The sequence below is a fragment of the Pleurodeles waltl genome, chromosome 8 (assembly GCF_031143425.1).
Source record: "Pleurodeles waltl isolate 20211129_DDA chromosome 8, aPleWal1.hap1.20221129, whole genome shotgun sequence".
In the NCBI taxonomy this organism is placed as follows: domain Eukaryota; kingdom Metazoa; phylum Chordata; class Amphibia; order Caudata; family Salamandridae; genus Pleurodeles; species Pleurodeles waltl.
Genome location: NC_090447.1, coordinates 871,153,936 through 871,176,081, shown reverse-complemented (window position 1 = coordinate 871,176,081; position 22,146 = coordinate 871,153,936). Strand labels below are relative to the sequence as shown.

The 22,146-nt window shown below is 42.6% G+C and overlaps 1 protein-coding gene across 7 annotated transcripts in view; it reads right to left on the bottom strand.

Moving 5' to 3' along the window:
- SHROOM2 (shroom family member 2) overlaps positions 1-22,146 on the bottom strand; it is a 675,938-nt gene that overhangs the window by 169,463 nt on the left and 484,329 nt on the right. The gene's annotated exons all lie outside the window — the stretch shown is intronic.

Sequence of the window (22,146 nt, the reverse complement as noted above, 5' to 3'; positions counted from 1 at the left end):
GAGGTCTTTAATTTCCTCTTCTAGAGAAGCAATATCCAGAAGTAATTTGTTGCATTTCCTGTCCGCATGTTTAATGAGAATATTGATCATGCCAAATGAAGAAGAGGAAATGAGATGTTCCCACTCCCCAAGTAGATCAGGGTCAAGGTCTTCAAATGAGGGAAATATAATGACCCGTAGCCCCCTAGGGATTTGTTTGAGTTCCAGGTATCGCTTGAGAGTGGTAATGTCCCACCAGCGTGCTAGTTCTTGTTTCCTTAGTCTTTCTAGTTTGATAAATTTGTGTCTAAGTCCTTCTTTGGGTGGTGCGGGGTTATTTGTGTGTGTAGTCAGAGATTTTTTAGAAAACAGTTCGGCAGCTAAGATGTCTCTGTTATCGTCAAAAGAAGCCATGCCAAAAGTACCTAGAGGGAAAAAAAAATCGTAAGAGCAAAGAAAGTGGTACAATTCGTATTAAGGTTGACGGAGTGCAGCACACCACAATTGGGTAAGACCAAGCCAGAAACAACAGTGTACAAGGGTAGTGGTGGTGAAGTTGCTGCACTAACTTTCACTCACTTTCTTTTCTCTTTATTACACTACCAATTGGGACTTCACGATATCACTTTTTCTTGCCATGCCTTTTACTCTACACTTGCTTACGTGTGCACGATTAAGCACTTATCTGAAGCGGATCACGAGCTCACTATATTTTTATTATTATTTTTATTGACACAGCATATGCTCAATTTCTTCAGACACCTGTACATACCATTTTGCACTGTACATACCAGTTTGCATTGATTACTCTTTTGCAGCCTTGATAAAGTCACTTGTGTGACGAAACACGTGTTGGATGTTTTCTACAAGACGATACCAACCTATGACAAACTTGGTCTAGGAATAAAGACACCGTTCAACACCAACTGGGAATCAGCGTCTTTTTCTCCGCTTCTGGATCCATACTACCGGAGATACTCTTCTCCCATTACATTATACCTCTGTGTGCCTTGGTCTCCTTGCATGCCTCGTCAGGGGTAGTAAGCGCTATATAAATACGATTACAATACAATACAATAAGGAAGAAAGGGGGTCATTCTGACTGCCGTCCGCCAAGGTACCGCCGCTGAATGACCGCACCGCGGTCAAAAGACCGCGGCGGCCATTCAGACATTTCCTCTGGGTCGGCGGGCGCTCTCCAAAAGAGCGCCCGCCGGCCCAGAGGAAATGCCCCTGCAACGAGGACGCCGGCTCAGAATTGAGCCGGCGTAGTTGCAGGGGTGCGACGGGTGCAGTTGCACCCGTCACGTATTTCAGTGTCTGCTTAGCAGACACTGAAATACTTTGCGGGCCCTCTTACGGGGGCCCCTGCAGTGCCCATGCCATGGGCATGGGCACTGCAGGGCCCCCCAGGGGCCCCGCGGCACCCCCTACCGCCATCCTGTTCCTGGCGGGAGACCCGCCAGGAACAGGATGGCGGTAGGGGGTGTCAGAATCCCCATGGCTGCGGAGCGCGCTCCGCAGCCATGGAGGATTCACAAGGGCAGTGGTAAACCGGCGGGAGACCGCCGGTTTACCCTTTCTGGCCGCGGCTGAACCGCCGCGGTCAGAATGCCCTCGGGAGCACCGCCAGCCTGTTGGCGGTGCTCCCGTGGTCGGTGACCCTGGCGGTCACCGGCCGCCAGGGTCAGAATGACCCCCAAAGTCTTTAAAGTCAGGAGACACAGCAAGCAGCTATGCGTCAACTTGTAGGGCATACACATGAGAAATGTCAAGACCAAATTAAGTAACCACTGTGGCATCACATACGGTTTAGGACGAAACAAAGGTGTCAAAACTTTTATAAACATCAACAGATTATATAAATAGGATGGTTGTTTCAGCAAATATAGAAAGGCAGAAGAGTCCCACAAATAACCTTTAAATGTAATAACTTCATGGTCTTTTGGGCCAAAGACATATCAAACAAAAGGACATCCAACAGTCTGAATTGTAAAGGGTCAATCTGGCGGCTACACTAGGCCACAAATGTCCCCGCAACCGGCATAAATGGACTTTGTGGGAGTGTATCTGGTGGTGAGGATGTCATCTGCCTCTTTAGTTAGCAGATCATTTGCAGTCAACTGTCATCGCTCTATCTCCATGCATGAAAGTGGAAAGTGTGCAGGTTCGGTTGAAGGGCCCTGCCCTGATTCTGCAACAGATGATCTTCCCAAAGAGGTAACCACGTCTGATGACAGAGGCCCATGCCCAAGAGTTTGGTACCACACCCTCCTGGCCCAATCTGGAGTCACTGGGCCTGGTCATTGCTGCTCTTCTTCAGAACTTAGAGCAGGATGGGCAAAGACAGGAAGGTACAGGAGTCCCACAATCCATTCCAGCTGGAACAAATCACCTATTGAGTGTTCCCACAGCAACTCCAACATGCAAAACGTTTTACACTACATACTCTTGAATGTGACAAAAAGATCTAGCCATGGTTCTCACAATCCACAGTGCCACCTCAGATTCCATTGTGCCTCCAGGTATATTCAACAAGGAGGCTCAAACACTTCCCCAAATGTCTCGGGTTCTTTGTGGCAGAGGAAAGGCCCTGTACTACAAAGTATCCATGATAGCTCCAATGAACGGAAGCCTCTGCAAGTCAGATGCAACTTCATCTTATTGACTGTGAACCCCAACAATGTCAGGAAGTTTATCCTATTCTGAAACTGGCTCACATCCAACTATTGAGCCAGCCTTTAGCAGCCAGCTACAGAGGCAGGGAAAAACCAAAGGTGGACAGCAACCACCGTCATCACTTTTGTGAATCCCTGAGAAGCCGAATGCAAATATACCAAACTTAAAGTGTACCTGTCCCTCCTTAAACTGCAGGTAATATCTGTGTATCTGCGGGGCTGATATATGAAAAAACTCCAGTGTTCAAAGACACTATCCAGGTCACAGAGCCTAGAGCAGACAGGATCTTGGCTAGCTTGATCATTTTAGTCTGTCCTTTTGCATGCAGGTATTCTGACGTCGAAAAGCCAAAATAGCTCAGAGACCGCAGCCCTTCTACAACACAAGGAAATATCAAGGGTAAGAAACCTCTCTCGTTTCCGAGATCAGAACCCTACTGATAGCACATTTGGAGAACTCTTGTATCAGAATGGGCAAATGCTCCTCTGAAAATCACTCACATATGAAGGAAAGATTTGGCAGAGCAAGAGGAAAGGGTAGGGCATACGCCCACTAATCAATTTGTAGCACTACTTAGTCAGACGTGATGGATCCCCACCTTGAGAAGTTGTGCAGAATCTTGCTTCCAACAGGATGGGTGTGGACCATTAAGGGCAAACTGAGGCAGACTTGGAAGACTTGTGCTCTTGCTGAACTGCACATTGCCTGCTAGAAAAAGGTCCATAGCCTCAAAAGGGTATGGTGTCTGCTGGAGTGGTCAGGAAGGCTGTTGTTGCCTTTATGCCAGCTCCTTGGAGTAGAATATGCATTTTTTTAAATGATGCGTGAACTGCTTGGCACAGGTTAACAGACCAAGAGAGTACACTGTGCCACTACTATCTTTACACCACTCTGTTAGAAATGGGGTCTCTCGTTGGTAGTGGTTTGCACCCTGTACAAGTAGAGACCCTCATTCTAGTCAGGGTAAGGGAGTCACACAGCTAAAAATACTCCTGCTCACCACCTTGTTAGCCTGGCTCAAGCAGTCAGGCCTATTTCAGAGGCAATGTGTAAAGTATTATTTTATCTCTGTCTCTCTTTCTTTCTCTCTTTCTCTCTCTCTCTTTCCCCACACCAGTTCAGAAACATAGCCAATGTTTATCGGAGAAATACAAGACCAAAACAACAAGAATCCACCACACACAATCAAAGATATTACTTTTAAAAGATGAAATGTAATTGTAGTTCCTTGAAATCAATTAAGCATTTGACTGAGGCAAAGCATAGGCACTTTAGCACTTGTTAGCAGTGGCAAAGTGCCCTGAGTCCTACAGCCAAACAAAACTAGTTAGAAAAAATAGGAGGAAGAAGGCAAAATGTTTGGGAATAACCCTTCAAAAAAGGCCAGGTCCAACACACTCCAAGGTAAAATCAGGTAGGTACTCCATCAAAAAGCTGTCAGTCATCAAAGGGAACATACATATGAAAGGCTTTACATCTCCAGAAAATCCTGTGTAACGCATCCTCACATGTCGGTGGAGCACAACACTGGTGCCAAGCACTCAAACCATGTAATCAGTAGTTTCTAGGCCAGCATGGATCCCATATCTGGCCACATCTTGTCTGATGTTGCCTGCCATGTCCCAGAAGGTGTTGGAGCAGATATGCTAATATGAGAATATTCTAATGATTTGTGTATACATACTAATGAGAAATAATGACAAACAAAACTAATAATTGAAAATAATGTGCAATGAGTAAAATGTGCCCACGGGAAGTGGTCATCATGTATGTTAACATGTACTAAAATAATGTGAAATATACACAAGAAGGGAATTCAGAGCGGAGAGGCGAAAGTTGATGACATCGGAAGACGCTGTCTGAAGTGCTGATAATTGGGCTTACTCTCTGTCAGCCTGATACTTGCAGATGGCTGATGACCTGGAGACGAAGACTGACTCGTTGCTGATCTTTCTTGGATAGGTAGCGATAAAATGTTGACTAACTAATGTGTACTTTTTCTTCTAGGTACCAACTGCGCTGTTTTTAAATATTTTTCTCTCTTAGATAGATTTTTCCAAATTAACGCTTTTTGACTAAATTGTTTTCGCATGAAGACCCATATGCTGATGCTAATTTGAGATAGGTAGGCTGACAAGGGCGACTTAATGATGACGGTAGACTGACTGACTTGCATTGCTGAATTATTCAATGTTAAAGGAATTGCTGATTTATGATGATGATCGTTTTTCGCTTATCAATAACATTTGGTGAAATTGCTACTCATGATGCTAATAAAGTTTGATTAACAATAAAATCGGAATAAAGGTTTTGATTAGAATTTTAACTAATAGGGAGAAAAAAGGATTAACCTTTCTGAGAGTGACGGTATTTTCCTTGCTAAGTAAAGTTTCTTAATGGTGTTTACTCATTGATTATGATATTTATTGATGCTCCATTGGTTACCACTTAACTAGGATACTCTATGCGATCCAAAAGATTCATCGACTTATATGCGTCCCCTTGTAAGTTTACTTACTAAGGACAAGGCGTGCTAGCAGTTTTTGGTAGCAGCTTGATAGTTAGTTTCCTTAGGGAACTAGTTAACTGGTGACTAGTGGGGATGGTAGTAGTTTAAAGTTGAGTATAATTGTTTGAATTTTATGAGGTTTGAACTTTGTTTTCTAAAATGTCAATGGTAGCAAAGATGATGTCCCCTTAAACTCAGAAATGACCTTCCCAGATCCTGGATCCCGTTGATAAGATTGAGTATGTTCCTGGAGTATTTTGAGATAGTATGAGAGTAGTAGATTGCGCTTGCACAGGCTTAAGCAAAATTGCAGGTGAATTGTGATGTATGTGAGGTAAAAGTAGGGGGTCTGCGTACTCCAGTTCAGGGTTAGTAGGAGTGTGCGTACTCCAAAGTGTGAGAGTAGGGAAGTCGTCGAACTTCATATGTGTGTGGCGCTTTGTGCAAAAAAATTGTCCACGTGGTTGTAGGTGATGTACGGACCCTGCGTGGTCTAAGACTCCGGAGTGTATTGACAAGTGTGGGAGACACTTGGATATATGTTGTAATCTGTCTGGTTTAGTAGGTTGATCAGGTGTGGTCAACAAGTTGGAGTGAATGTTAGACAAATAAAAGAACCTTTAACTGAGATTTGGCGAGTCCTATGTGCACCATGCCAGACCCATTGATCAGTTAAGAGTAAAGTTTGCGGGTTGAATTTTACTTGTGAATGTGGGGGACTGAGAAAGCTGAATAGCTAAAGAGCCAGAAAGTGGTATTAGTGAAAATCCCTAAGGTCCCTGAAGTGATTGTGTCCCTTCCTGTAGTAAACCAGCTGGTTTGTTTTAGTTATTATTTGGTGAAGACGCTCGCAATAAATCGCATTAGTTGAGTGGAATTGAGTCAAGGAGGACAAGCCGCAAGACTTTGTCAGCCGCTGTGAGTCAGTGTGACGTCAGTGTGTGCCGCGCTGGGAAAGGTCGGTTAGTGAGAAGAGCCGCGACCGGATTGGCAGCCATCCTTGAGAGGCAATTGGTTGAGATAACGGGTGAAGGAAATCTTGAGAGTAAAAGTCATTTTATTTATTGAATTTGTCGTACACAAAACAGGCAAAATTAGGTTTTTCAAGGCATTTAAGAGTGCAGTGGAGGGTGATTCATACATCAAGGCGTCAGTGGGGTAACCCCCCCACCCCCCGGGAGGATACTCCGGCGCATCTCATGATGACAGAAAAAGGTATAGCTTTGTGTCTTTGGTTAAAGCAATGGAGTAAATTGACTAAGAATCAAAGGACATTAGCTTTTCCAGAGCATGGAACGTTCAATTTGAGAATTTTGGATCAGTTGCGATTGTCATTGTATGACATGAGGCCGTTACCGAGACCAGCACAATTTGAGGCTTTAGCAGTTTGGGAGATAGTGGCCAGACAGCAGCAAGAGTTAAAGTTTAAAAGAAGGGTGAAGAAGATAGAAAAGTCACTAGCAGAAGCTAGGTGGAATTAAAAAGATGGAGGATGGCAACTATGAAAGAGATTAAGATGTTCCCAGCAATCATAGAAGGTGTGGATTCTGACAAAGGGTATAATGCCAAGGAAGAGGAGAATGAGGAGAAAAAGAAAATAAAGAAGTCTTATGTGGATAATGATGATTCTGATGCTGAGGATCTCAGTACACAGTTGCTGAGAGATAGACCTTCAACTATGACGACCTATGCAGGGGGTCCAGAGACTAGTGCTACAGCCCCTCCTGCTACTCCCTGAGTATTCCAGGGAGCTGCAGGAGCTGTACAAGCAGAAGGAGGACAGTTACCAGGGGCAGTACACAGTGCACCAGTCGCAGGAACGAGTGCGGTAGCACAGGCGCAGGTACATACACCTTTGGTAACAAGGGTTTATCCAGATGTGCCAGGTATTGAGACTGTTTTTAAATATCGTAGTGCCGAGGGAGCAGGTGCTTCTGAATCCAATGTTGGTCCAGACTGACCAGACCCCAACGTTGTTGCCACCAGTATGTCGAAGTTTAATCCGTTGACAGGGACTTCGGTAGACCTCACACCAGTTATGAACCAGGTAATGGGAGTATCACTCACACAGGGTGCAGGTGCTAGGGCAGCCCCAGATGCAATATCACTACCGATCACTGTTGGTCCAGAGGTACCTTTATATGCACAGAAGAAAACAGAAGCAGGGGAACAGACTGAGATGTCACAAAGTTTGGTGAGAAGGGGAGTGGTAGATTCAATACACTCGACATCATCTTCAGGACCATGTCCTGGTGAGCTCAGATCTCCTACGGGTTTTAGTCCACTTCCAACACTGCCAGATGCGGTAAACGTCTCTAATGCAAATCAGAGCTTGAGACTTCTGACTCCACAAGCCTCGGTTACAGTGGCACAGCAGCTGCCAGTCCCGAATGTGAGTAATATCTTATTACAAGGGTTAACAGCTCAGCAGTTAACTAGTTGGCTGGATAGTTTAAATTCTTCGCAAGGTGCATCAAAAGGGGAAGATCAATTGAACCGAGTGGGACTAAATATCGAAGCAAATGAATTAGTTGAGGGAACAATGGGATTGAATAGGTTAGAATCCTACACTGAAGAAGAGCTGAGGTATTGGTGCCCACGGATTACAAAAGAAGTAGGGAAAATACACCAGAAATTAGCGGAAGTAACAGAGAAGCATGACATTGATCTTAAAACAACAAAACATTTGAGACAAAGTTACAGATTAGATTTTGAGGCAAAAGATTTTGAACACATGAGATCAGCAGGAATGAAAGCACATTTGAGGGACTTGCTGCAGAGTGCACAAATCTGGGGAGCATTAGAAAAGTGGGAATGCAGATGGGCAAGGAAGAAAGAGAAACGAAAACGAGATTCTCAAGAAGAAACAGAGGGAGCAGAGAAGGGGGAATCAATTAAGATGCCTCCGATGAGAGAGATTCCAGGGGGTCAGTTTGTTCATGTCCCTTGGCACCGAAGTGACATATTGTCTTTTACAAATGATTATCCCAGATTGAGAGAGAAGCCAGTTGATTAATATCAACAGACTGACAGGTTCGTGAAACTCTGTAAGTATTTCTGGGAGGACTTGAATACCTTATTCGAGATAGTTGTGCCATCCGACTTATGGGTCAAATGTAAGAGGGCAGTAGACAGGCCAACGAGTGAACCTGAAAGGAACAAGATTACAGGCGCACCATCACCTGGGGTAATGAAAAATTATTATAAGGTGATTGAGTTTCTGAAAACTAGGATTTCTCCTAAAAACATTGATTGGCAGAGGATTGACAGGACAGTCCAGGAAACTAAGGAGTCAATATATACTTATTATGAAAGGGTGTTAAAGGCTTTCAAGGAGTACAGTGGCAAGGAAGCGGTCGAACCAAAAGACATGTTGCATTTTGTGTTTAGATTTGTTGAAGGATTGAGACCTGAAGTAGGGCAGATGATTAAGAATCACTTGATTTGCTGGCAGGCAAAGCCGATTGATGAGGTGTTGTAGTATGCTAAATATTGTAGTGATGAGATTGATTTGAAACAAAAGAAGTTAAAGGAAAAGGCAATGGTGATGCAGAATAAGGCAGTCCAATCAGGAGTACAAGGAGCTTTAGTGCCGCCGATGTCGCCGCAACAGAGAGCCATCCCGTTTCAACCTCAAGTGAGGGGTAGAGGACGCGGGATGGATATGATGCGTGGTCCAGATCTAAGCACTGTGGTTGTTCAGAGTGACATGCAGGGTATGAAAAAGATGTTGCTGTGTCATTTGTGCTGAAATGTGGGACACTGGAAGCGGGAGTGCCCATTGATGGTGCAGGAAGGAATGGTTCAGCAAGGCGATGTTGGTGCAGCTCAAACTGTAAGAGTCCCAAGAGGGACATGGTTCCGAATGCTCAAAATCGAGGTCAGAATTTCTTGCCTGTACAACAGTTGCAGGTGCCTCAAGCACAATTTACTTTCTTAACACCAGTACAGCAGCAGATTTCTATGGTGCCTAGACAGCAAATGCACATACCCCAAGCACCGATGGAGCAGCAACAAGTTATGCTTACTCAACAGGTCACAGGACAGAGCTCAGACAATAGTAACAATACAGTACACCAGTTCCCATTTCACAGTGAGGATGAAATAAACGATGAATGGATGAGTGACAGTTCAGATGAAGGAGCTTGTATGCTTGCTGCGTCCCTAGAAGTAGATCAGAGAGGGCCTTTTGTGGAGGGAAAAGTAATGGGACATAAGGTCTCGTTTACGGTTGACACTGGAGCTACGGGCTCGACAATGCGGTCGTGGGAGTGGAGAATAGGCAGTTAACGAACCCTATCACAGAACCGGTGCAAGTCGAAATCAGAAATTATTTGGGATTGCACAGATTTGTGATCCTGTGTCTTTGATAGGCAGAGATTTATTGTGCAAGACCAAATGTTACATAAATTGCACAGATGCAGGAATAGAGGTCCAGACAAATAGTGATGATGAGGAAGAACAGGCGTCAGCCATGGCACTTAATGATGCTCAGGAAGAATACCCATTGATTGAAATCTTTCCAATGTTCACACTGAAGGAGTTGCATGCAGACCTGCAGGGAACAGTAAAGGAGAAAGTTTGGGATTTGACAGGAAAAGAAGTGGGATTGATCAAAGGAGTGGAACCTATTAAAATCACTTTGAAGCTGAATGTTGAGTTCCCGAAACTTCCACACTATAACATGGCACAGGATGTGATGATGAAAGTGGCGCAGATAATTGGAGATTTCCTGAAGCAGGGAGTTCTAAGGGAAGTGTTGAGTAGCCCATGTAATTCACCGATAATGGGATTGAAAAAGCAGGTCTTGCGAAAAGTGAATGACATGGTGGTTAAGTGTTGTCCGATTGTGCCCAATCCAGCAGTGATACTGTTTCAGATTCCTTGTGAGGCAAAGTGGTTCACAGTGGTTGATTTTTCACGAGTTTTCTTTTCAGTGCCACTTCATGGGGATAGTCAGTTTCTTTTCAGCTTCAAATTCCTAGATAAAGTTTATAGCTGATGCAGGGTCCCACAAGGGTATACAGAGTCACCATCGTTGTTCAATCAGATTTTGAAGAAGAATTTGGAGTCATTGGAATTATCCTGCCAATCGACTCTTGTGCAGTACATTGATGACTTATTGATTGCCTCCAGAACAAGGGACAAGTGTAAGCACGACTCGATTGCCCTGTTGAATCATTTGGAAGACTTTGGACACAAGGTCTCACCTGCGAAGTTGCAGTATTGCCAGAAGTCTGTCAAATACTTGGGTCATCAAATTGAGAAAGGGCTGAGAAGAATTTCCTGAGATAGGATTACACTGATTTTGCAGAGAAATTCCCCGACTTCCCAGAAAGATGTGCGCATGTTTTTGGGAATGGTAGGGTACTGTAGACAACGGATTCCGAATTTTGCTAAGCTAGCCAAATCCCTACAGCAGTTGACACACAAAGGAGTTACAGATCCCATTATCTTAGATGAGGATAAGATGAGGGCTTTCACTGAATTGAGAGAGCGTTTGTGCAAAGCTCCAGCATTGGGAATGCCTGATTACACAAAGCCTTTCACATTGTTTTGTCATGAACTTGATGCTTGTTCTTTGTCTGTTTTGACACTGGTCCATGGAGGTGCTTATCGCCCAGTAGCCTATTTTTCAGCTACCTTGGACACGGTTGCAGCAGCTTTACCAGGTTGTCTGCGAGCAGTAGCCACAGTTGGTCAAAGTCTTTCCCAATGTGAAGGGGTAATCATGGGATACCCAGTGATGGTAATGGTACCACATTCTGTTGAAATCTTACTGACAAGAACGAAAACACAACATTTGATGGGCCAGACTGACAAGGTATGAGACGAGCATATTGGGAGCTCCAAATGTAACTTTGAAAAGATGTACAGTATTGAATTAAGCAACGTTATTGCCAAGTGATACTGTTGAAATTGAAAAAGAGGAGGATATAGAACATGATTGTCTCGAAGTGACTGAGTTATGTACAAAGCCTAGACCTGAGATCAGAGATACTTGGTTAGAAGAAAATGATCAAATTGTCTTTGTTGAAGGTTCATGCCTTTGAGATGGAACAGGCACCTTGAGAGCAGGATATGCTGTATGTACTATCACAGGAACCCTAGAAGCATCTTGGCTTCCTGGTGTATATTCAGCACAAGTGGCAGAACTGGTGGCTCTTACTAGAGCTTGTTATGTTTCTACCAGGCTACGAGTGACAATATATACTGATAGTCATTATGGATTTGGAATTGTTCATAATTTTGGCTCAATTGTGGTCGTAAATAGGTTTCATGACCTCAAGTGGAACCCAGTACGAAATGGTGACAGGATAAAATAATTACTGTATGCAATTCAATTACCTGAAGAGATTGCTGTGGTAAAATGCAGTGCACATTAAAAAACGCCAGATTATATTTCCTTGGGAAATGGGTATGCAGATCAGGTTGCATGGTTTTGTGCCCTGAACTGTATATTGTTCAAGGACAAGTAGGAATTGATGCCAGAAGAAGAGACCAATTGTACAAGTTTTGCATTGACAATAATCGATACTCTAGAAGAATTAAAAACATTGCAATAAAATGCAGACAATGAATAAAAAAAAATGTGGACAAAACTGAAATGTGTACAAAGACCAGATGAGATCTGGGATTCTGAGGAGGGTCAGATGGTATTGCCGAATTGTCTGTTGACTCAGATGGCTCGGTATTACCATGGTCAGGCACACATTGTAAGGGATTTCCTGATTAGACTGTTTAAAGTTGATTGGTTCAATCCAAAGTTCAGGCTGTAGTGTAGCCATTTTAAGTATAGCTCCATGCACGTTAGTTTACCATACTAGGCCGCAGTGCACTTTGCCCTAGATATATTTTATTCAGCTTCGCACTGTTATTTTACAATAACCAGTTTTTACGGTCTTGTTTTAATTTCTTCTATCACACTGTTTAGCTTAGTTCAGCACTGTGTTCTCAAATAATGCATTCTTGATTGCCCTGTGCTTCAGTCAAGGCTACAGTCTGGTACATTGCCGGTAAACGTGGTAGAAGTTTAGTCTCCAGCATTCGTAGAAAATACACATCCTTACGTAGGGACATTTTCTTAGAACATCCGCGTGTTAGTTATAAAAACACTTTCTAGTCCTAGTACACGTCAAGAGGGAGATTCCAGCCAGGAAAACACAACTGTATGCTGAATGCCCGTTGCAGATGCTGATGCAGATTACAGGCCTTTGCTCAGGTCTAAGGGTCGATGTCCTCCTGGGGGAACCTGAAAGGCAGGCTTAGAGTTTAACATGCTGTGCTCGAAATATAACTTAGAGAGAGAATAATCTAGCGGCACTATGATAGCCTTATTCTTGTGCTTCACTCTCATCGTTACTATTTTAATATTATTGTGTTGATTTGATTTGATTTGATTTGTGTAGTTCTGGTTATTGCGGCTCACGCTTTGTTATCCAAAATGCAGTTGTTTTATTAAACCAATGCTTAAAACGTATACTGCCTCTATTGTCATTTATATATGAGACCGCACTGTGTATGAGAGAACCGGTTGTGACCTGAGTGACCACGACTTCCCTGAGAAGTACTGAGATGTCATGCGCTCGGCTGCCCAGTTGTCTCTCTGGGAGAGATGAGGCACTGCTAGTTAGCCGGAGCAAAACCTGGATTTGGAGTGACAAGCGCCATCTACTGTGGGCTAGACTCAGTCCCCCACATCGTGGACGATCTTGTTGCTCAAAATCCAGTAGTCTCATTAAGATAATGAGAGGCTACGCAACAAGGCAAGCAGCTGAAGCAGTGTGTCACAGATGTGTGATCTGTCAGCAGTTAAATGTGGGAAAAGGGACAGTGATAAATCTGGGCCATATTGGAAGAGCAGGAGGACCATTCAGCAGAATGCAATTGGATTTCATTGAGATGCCTGCATGTGGTGGACTGAAGTACGTGCTGGTGATTGTGTGTGTGTTTAGTCATTGGATTGAAGCATACCCCACCCGCAGAAATGATAATCTCAGAGTTGCAAAGATACTCCTTAGAGAACTGATACCAAAATTCGGATTCCCAATCGCTTTAGAATCAGATAGGGGAACACACTTCAATAACAAAGTGATAAAGCTCTTATTTGCAGCACTAAACATTGAACAGAAGCTCTACTGCAGCTATCATCCAGAGGCGTCCAGAATTGTAGAGCAAATGAATGGTACTCTGAAATCAAGAATTGGCAAAATGTGCGCTGCCACCAATCTGAAATGGGCAGATGATTTGCCTTTAGTGTTGATTTCAATGACAAATATACCTGACAGGAAAACAGGATTGTCCCCGCATGAAATTTTTATGGGAAGAGCTATGAGATTGGCAGCAATACCAGCCAGGACCAGAGTGGGCATATGTAGCAACAAGCGATTGGCAAAACAAGTTTATGTCTTTTTGCTTTGACAGAGAAGTCCTGAATCAGTATTTTGATGCAACCTGAAGGAGAAAATCAATAGACTGAGTTATTGAGCAAAAAGGAGAAGAAACATAATGATTTTACCGGAAAATACACTGATAGCCTGATATGACACACAGAATCCTGGAGATGACCAGCTGCTAACCGATTTTGACAAAGGAAGTAAAGGAGTCTTGTTGTGTGAAGTAAAATTTTAGATTTTTTCGTGTTGCATAATAATTAAGAGTTAAATTCTGACTTCTGATTCCTTACAGATCTTGGCTAGATTAGACAAGAACACTAGGCACATTAGGTATTGTAGATATTTGAGTGTAGGAATGGAAATTGTGTGTGGAATATTGTTTATAATAATGATTCTGGGAATGTCAATCCATGAGGTGAGAGAAGCTAAGGTTATATCTGTTCTTGAGACTACTACACTAACAACTATAGAAAAGTTTAAATTGGATGAGCAATACTTTCATGATTATACTAACGCAAAGGGAGAGCTGTCTTCTAATGTCTTTTATCGTTTATTGAGTGAGTATGTGGAAATGATGAATGCAAGGGATTGTCTTGTGTGTAAGCAAATACCTTCCTCTGAGGAAGAAGGGGTCACTTACCATAGTCTACCTCTGACTTACGGTATAACTTGTAGTTTGCTACTAACTCGATTCTATAATCAAGAATATATTCAATATTTTTACTCTAATTATGATATGGTGTTTTCTTTTGTTCTTATAATTAGATATTTGAGTAAGATAGCTAAGGATCATGATATAGTATTAGTTAGAGGATTCTTTGAGCCTACACTGACCTTTGGCACAGCTTATGCGCATCGTAACAATTTGACTTGCTTATTAACACCGTTGAAAAAAAAGCTTTATTGGGCATACTGACGACAGGAGAAAAGCACTAAAAGAAAAACTAGAGAAAGGATTAGAGAAGAGAACTTACAAGAATGATTATGCTTACACTGCTATTAAAACACAAGGGAAACTAGCCTTAGATGCATTACATGTAGGAAAGCTTTGTATATAAAGGCCAAAATCACACACTGACACTTTATTTGTGGGAACGAGTGAATGTAGGCATGTGTTTCTGTTTCAGAGTAAGTGGACATTTATGCTGAATGGTGCAGACCCTGGGATTCCTGGAATCTATTATATTTGTGGACTTAATGCTTATTACTGTCTTACTAAGGGATGATATGGGACATGTTATTTGGCAATAGTTTTTCCTAAGAATTATCAAATAGATGATCTGAAAAAGATATAAAAAATGACTGAGTTACACCAAATGAGACAAAGGAGAGAGACAGCCTCTGCAATTGTAGGGGATATCTTTGGAGCAGTAATTCCTTCTGTAGGAGTTATACTGAATGCAAATAAAATAAAAAAACTGTCAACTATAGTAGATAATGTATTAACCAATTTTACAGAAACTATACTTTTACTATACACTGAATTAGCTACGGATAGAGCTATAACGCTGCAAAATAGGCTTGCTTTAGACATAATATTAGCGAAGGACGGAGGAATCTGTAAAATGATTAATGCAAAGCACTGTTGCTCATATATACCTGAAAATGAGAAAGAGGTAAAGGATTTACTTACTAATTTAACTAATGCAAGTAAAGATTTGAAAGAGCTGATGGACACAGGAGTGTGGGAAAAGGTTGGAAATGGATTTGTTAATATAGGCAATTGGTTTAGTGAAATTTGGGGTGGGATATTGTGGAAAATCGTCCAGGTGATATTAATTGTGATCATTGCTATATTAGATTATGGGGGGCATGTAAATTATGGCAGAAAATTCAACTAAAAAGGGCTCAAAATAATCAGAGGAGGGAAGAACAACCCAGAAGAAGAATCTATAGAGAGAATATAAGCAGAAGAGATCAAAATGTAGCTGAAAGTAATTTGTAATTGATTGACAAGGGAAAGGTGTGATGACATATTTAGTCATCAGAGGAGGGACTGTTGGAGCAGATATGCTAATATGAGACTATTCTAATGATTTGCATATACATACTAATGAGAAATAATGACAAACGAAACTAATAATTGAAAATAACGTGCAATGAGTAAAATGTGCCCACGGGCAGTGGTCACCATGTATGTTAACACGTACTAAAATAATGTGAAATATAAATTGTATTAATATGCCATAATTGATGATATGATCTATGTTTTATGATGCTTTGTATCCTTAACTTAGCCGAACTAGAGGCCTGGTAGGTGCTGGACCTTGCCTGCTTAAACGTGGAGACGCGATGAGCTGCCGAGGACTGGAACTGGAGAAAAGGACCTTGAACTGTACAGAGTTCAGATGAGCTCTGCTAGAATTTTCTGCAAAGTACCAGCAGACAGGAGACGACCAGAACAAATTGATAGAATTATGTGTAGAGTAGGCTAAATGTACTTTCCCAGGACTTGAATAATGGAAGCACTGACTAAAAGACTGTGGGCAACAATTTTGTTACCTGAAAAGCCGGATGATGTTCTCATCTACAGAAGGACCAATCATATTAATGGAACTTGATGCTTGAACCGACGCAAACAAGTGGTTAACAAAAACTATAGGTTAGAATCATAACCCCTGATGAGGTTGACCAATTAGCAATTTGTGGGACAGACTGAGAGACCCTAATAAAAAGTCATGACACAAGAAGGGAATTCAGAGCAGAGAGGTGAAAGTTGATGAAGTCGGAAGACGCTGTCTGAAGTGCTGATAATTGGGCTTACTCTCTGTGAGACTGATACTTGCCGATGACTGATGACCTGGAGACAAAGACTGACTCATTGCTGATCTATCTTGGATAGGTAGCTATAAAATGTTGACTGACTAATGTGTACTTTTTCTTCTAGGTAACAACTGAGCTGTTTTTAAATGCTTTTCTCTCTTAGATAGATTTTTCCAAATTAACGCTTTTTGACTAAATTGTTTGCGCATGAACACGCACATGCTGATGCTAATTCGAGACAGGTAGACTTACAAGGGTGACTTAATGGTGACGGTAGACTGACTGACTTGCATTGCTGAATTATTCAATGTTAAAGGAATTGCTGATTTATGATGATGATCATTTTTCGCTTATCAATAACATTTGGTGAAATTGCTACTCATGATGCTAATAAAGTTTTGTTAACAATAAAATCGGAATAAAGGTTTTGATTTGAATTGGAACTAATAGGGAATAAAAACGATTAACCTTTCTGAGAGTTTTGGTATTTTTCTTGTTAACCTTTTTGATGCGGGCGTCGGCCACTGGCCGACGCCCACACACCCTCCCTGGTGCGGGTCACGACCAGTGGCCGACACCAGGAAGGGTATTAATAAATCCTCGGGTGCGTTGCACCCGAGTTTTTTTTTTTTTTTTTGACCTTCCCCCAGGAGACACGGAATCTTCCGTGTCTCCCCCGGCCCCCCACCCGCCCCTTTGTGACGTCAGCGCGCCGTGAGGCGCGCTGACGTTTCAAAGGTGTTTTCCCCATCAAAGCAGGAAGCAGCCGCCTTTCCCACGTTCGGGAAGGCCTCGTAAGAAAGGGGAGAGTCTCCCATTTCTTACGAGGCCTTCCTGAAAGTGTTTCCTGGCCCCGGTCGCAGCTGTGCAAAAAAAAATAAAATAAATAAATAAATAAAAATAAAATGACAGGGGGTCGCCCGTGGGCAGGGTGACCCCCTGTGGGGGCAATATTTTTGTTTAGATGTTTTAGGGTTTCCCTGGGGGCCATTTTGGCCCCAAAGGAAACCATACAACAACTAAAAAAAATAGATGTATATATAGATCTATATATATATATATATATCTATGTAGATAGATATATCTATGTACATTGATATATATCTATAGATATATCTATGTAGATAGATATGGAAAATGTCACTTACCCAGTGTACATCTGTTTGTGGCATTAGTCGCTGCAGATTCACATGCTGTGCACATCCCGCCATCTGGTGTTGGGCTCAGAGTGTTACAAGTTGTTTTTCTTCGAAGAAGTCTTTTCGAGTCACGAGATCGAGGGACTCCTCCCATTTCGGCTCCATTGGGCATGGGCGTCGACTCCATCTTAGATTGTTTTCCCCCGCAGAGGGTGAGGTAGGAGTTGTATATGCTAGTAATAGTGCCCATGCAATGGAGTGAATACGTATGTACATAATGTAGTTTAAAGGAATATATATATTTACAAATATACAGATGTTCAAGATCAACTTCTAAACGGCTACAGGCTCCCGGGGAGGAGGGTGGGCGCATGTGAATCTGCAGCGACTAATGCCACGAACAGATGTACACTGGGTAAGTGACATTTTCCGTTCGGTGACATGTGTAGCTGCAGATACACATGCTGTGCATAGACTAGTAAGCAGTTATCTCCCCAAAAGCGGTGGTTCAGCCTGTAGGAGTTGAAGTTGTCTGAAATAATGTTCGTAGTACTGCTTGGCCTACTGTGGCTTGCTGTGTTGTTAGCACGTCTACACAGTAGTGTTTGGTAAATGTATGAGGCATAGACCATGTAGCTGCCTTACATATTTCTGTTATTGGAATATTTCCTAGAAAGGCCATTGTAGCACCTTTCTTTCTAGTTGAGTGTGCCTTTGGTGTAATAGGCAGTTCTCTTTTAGCTTTAAGATAACAGGTTTGAATGCACTTAACTATCCATCTAGCAATGCCTTGCTTAGAAATTGGATTTCATGTATGAGGTTTTTGGAAAGCAATAAATAATTGTTTTGTTTTGCGAATTAGTTTTGTTCTGTCAATGTAGTACATTAATGCTCTTTTGATGTCCAATGTATGTAGTGCTCTTTCCGCTACAGAGTCTGGCTGTGGGAAGAAAACTGGTAATTCTATTGTTTGATGTAAGTGGAACGGTGATATGACTTTTGGTAAAAATTTAGGATTTGTTTGTAGAACTACTTTATGCTTGTGTATCTGAATAAATGGTTCTTGTATGGTAAATGCTTGAATCTCACTTACTCTTCTTAAAGATGTGATGGCAATTAAAAATGCAACTTTCCATGTTAAGTATTGCATTTCACAAGAGTGCATGGGCTCAAAAGGTGGACCCATGAGTCGTGTTAAGACAATGTTGAGGTTCCATGAAGGAACTGGTGGTGTTCTTGGTGGTATAATTCTCTTTAGACCTTCCATAAATGCTTTTATGACTGGTATTCTAAATAGAGAAGTTGAGTGTGTAATTTGCAGGTAAGCTGAAATTGCTGTAAGATGTATTTTAATGGAAGAGAAAGGTAGCTTTGATTTTTGAAAATGTAGTAAGTATCCTACGATGTCTTTGGCAGATGCGTGTAAGGGTTGAATTTGATTATTGTGGCAGTAATATACAAATCTTTTCCACTTATTTGCATAGCAATGTCTAGTGGTAGGTTTCCTAGCTTGTTTTATGACCTCCATACATTCCTGTGTAAGGTCTAAATGTCCGAACTCTAGGACTTCAGGAGCCAGATTGCTAGATTCAGCGATGCTGGATTTGGGTGTCTGATCTGTTGTTTGTGATGCGTTAACAGATCTGGTATGTTTGGTAGTTTGACATGAGGCACTACTGAGAGGTCTAATAGTGTTGTGTACCAAGGTTGCCTTGCCCATGTTGGTGCTATTAGTATGAGTTTGAGTTTGTTTTGACTCAGCTTGTTTACTAGATATGGAAGGAGTGGGAGAGGGGGAAAAGCGTAAGCAAATATCCCTGACCAACTCATCCATAACGCATTGCCCTGAGACTGATCTTGTGGGTACCTGGATGCGAAGTTTTGGCATTTTGCGTTTTCCTTTGTTGCAAATAGATCTATTTGTGGCGTTCCCCAACTTTGGAAGTAAGTATTCAGTATTTGGGGGTGAATCTCCCATTCGTGGATCTGTTGGTGATCCCGGGAAAGATTGTCCGCTAGCTGGTTCTGGATTCCTGGAATAAATTGTGCTATTAGGCGAATGTGGTTGTGAATCGCCCAATGCCATATTTTCTGTGCTAGGAGACACAACTGTGTTGAGTGTGTGCCTCCCTGTTTGTTTAGGTAATACATCGTTGTCATGTTGTCTGTTTTGACAAGAATGTGTTTGTAGCTTATTATGGGTTGAAATGCTTTCAGCGCTAGAAATACTGCCAATAGCTCTAAGTGATTTATGTGAAAGTGTTTTTGGTGAGTGTCCCATTGTCCTTGGATGCTGTACTGATTGAGGTGTGCTCCCCACCCTATCATGGAGGCATCTGTTGTTATTACGTATTGTGGCACTGGGTCTTGGAAAGGCCGCCCCTGGTTTAAATTTATACTGTTCCACCATTGAAGCGAGGTGTATGTTTGGCGGTCTACCAACACCAGATCTAGAATTTGACCCTGTGCCTGTGACCACTGTGATGCTAGGCACTGTTGTAAGGGCCGCATGTGCAACCTTGCGTTTGGGACAATGGCTATGCATGAAGACATCATGCCTAGGAGTTTCATTACCTTTTTGACTTGTATTTTTTGATTTGGATACATGGCCTGTATTACATTGTGAAATGCCTGAACCCTTTGTGGGTTTGGCGTGGCAATCCCTTTTGCTGTGTTGATTGTCGCCCCTAAGTATTGCTGTGTTTGACACGGCAGAAGGTGTGACTTTGTGTAGTTGATTGAGAAACCTAGTTTGTGGAGGGTTTCTATGACATACTTTGTGTGTTGTGAACACCGTTCTAGCGTGTTTGTTTTGATTAACCAATCGTCTAGGTACGGGAACACATGTATTTGCTGCCTTTTGATATGTGCAGCTACGACTGCTAGGCATTTTATAAAAACTCTTGGCGCAGTTGTTATTCCGAACGGCAACACCTTGAATTGGTAGTGTACCCCCTGGAATACAAACCTTAAGTACTTTCTGTGTGAAGGGTGTATCGGTATATGGAAATATGCATCCTTTAGGTCTAGTGTTGTCATGTAGTCTTGTTGTTTGAGCAGTGGGATTACGTCTTGTAATGTCACCATGTGAAAGTGATCTGATTTGATGTAGGTATTTAATGTTCTGAGATCTAATATAGGTCTCAGACTCTTGTCTTTTTGGGGTATGAGAAAGTACAGAGAGTAAACTCCTGTTCCTTTCTGTTGGTTTGGTACTAATTCTATTGCTTCTTTTTGTAGCAACGCCTGAACTTCTAGTCCTAGAAGATCTATATGTTGTTTTGACATATTGTGTGTTTTCGGTGGGACGTTTGGAGGGAATTTGAGAAATTCTATGCAATAACCATGCTGGATAATTACCAGGACCCAAGTATCTGTTGTTATTCCCTCCCAATGTTTGTAAAACTTGCTTAGTCTCCCCCCCACAGGTGTTATGTGTTGGGGATGTGTGACTTGTAAGTCACTGCTTATTTTGAGGAGTTTTGGGACTTTGGAACTTTCCTCTATTTTTTTGGAACTGTCCCCCTCTATATTGTCCCCGAAAACTTCCACGCAGATATTGGCTCTGATAAGTGGGCCTTGTTTGTGAGGTCGTGGGTTCTGTGCTTTGCCCTCGAAACCCCCCTCGAAACTGTGTTTTTCGAAATGTGCCTCTGCTCTGTGGGGAGTAGAGTGCGCCCATGGCTTTGGCCGTGTCAGTGTCCTTCTTACGTTTTTCGATAGCAGTGTCCACCTCCGGCCCAAACAACTGCTGTCCGTTAAATGGCATATTGAGCACAGCTTGCTGTATTTCTGGTTTAAATCCTGATGTACGCAGCCATGCATGTCTCCTTATTGTCACTGCTGTGTTGACAGTTTTAGCAGCTGTGTCTGCAGCATCCATAGCTGACCGTATCTGATTGTTGGAGATACTCTGTCCTTCTTCAACTACTTGCTGTGCTCTTTTGTGGAACTCCTTGGGCAAATGTTCTATTAAATGTTGCATTTCGTCCCAATGAGCCCTATCATATCTGGCCAACAAAGCCTGTGAATTTGCAATACGCCACTGGTTTGCTGCCTGTGCCGCCACCCTTTTGCCTGCTGCGTCGAATTTGCGACTTTCCTTATCTGGAGGTGGTGCATCTCCTGAAGTATGTGAGTTTGCTCTTTTGCGAGCTGCCCCTACCACAACTGAGTCTGGTGTTAGCTGTTGTGTGATGTACACGGGGTCTGTTGGTGGCGGTTCATATTTTTTCTCCACTCTTGGAGTAATGGTCCTTCCTTTTACAGGCTCCTGAAACACTTGTTTGGAGTGTTTGAGCATCCCAGGTAGCATGGGAAGACTCTGGTACTGGCTGTGTGTGGACGACAGTGTATTAAATAGGAAGTCGTCTTCAATGGGCTCTGCATGTAGGCTGACATTATGAAATGCCGCTGCCCGCGACACCACTTGTGCGTAGGCTGTACTAACTTCTGGTGGCGACGGTCTAGCTGGATAACAGTCAGGACTATTATCTGACACTGGTGCATCATAAAGGTCCCATGCGTCAGGGTCATCTTGACTCATCCCTGTGTGGGTCGGGGACTGCATCATAGGTGGAGTGGCTACCGGTGATGGTTGTGGAGAGCATTGTGGAGATGGTGGCGGGGTTACTTGTTTAGCTACCTTTGCCTGTGGCTGCTTGTCTTTCTCCTGGAAGGC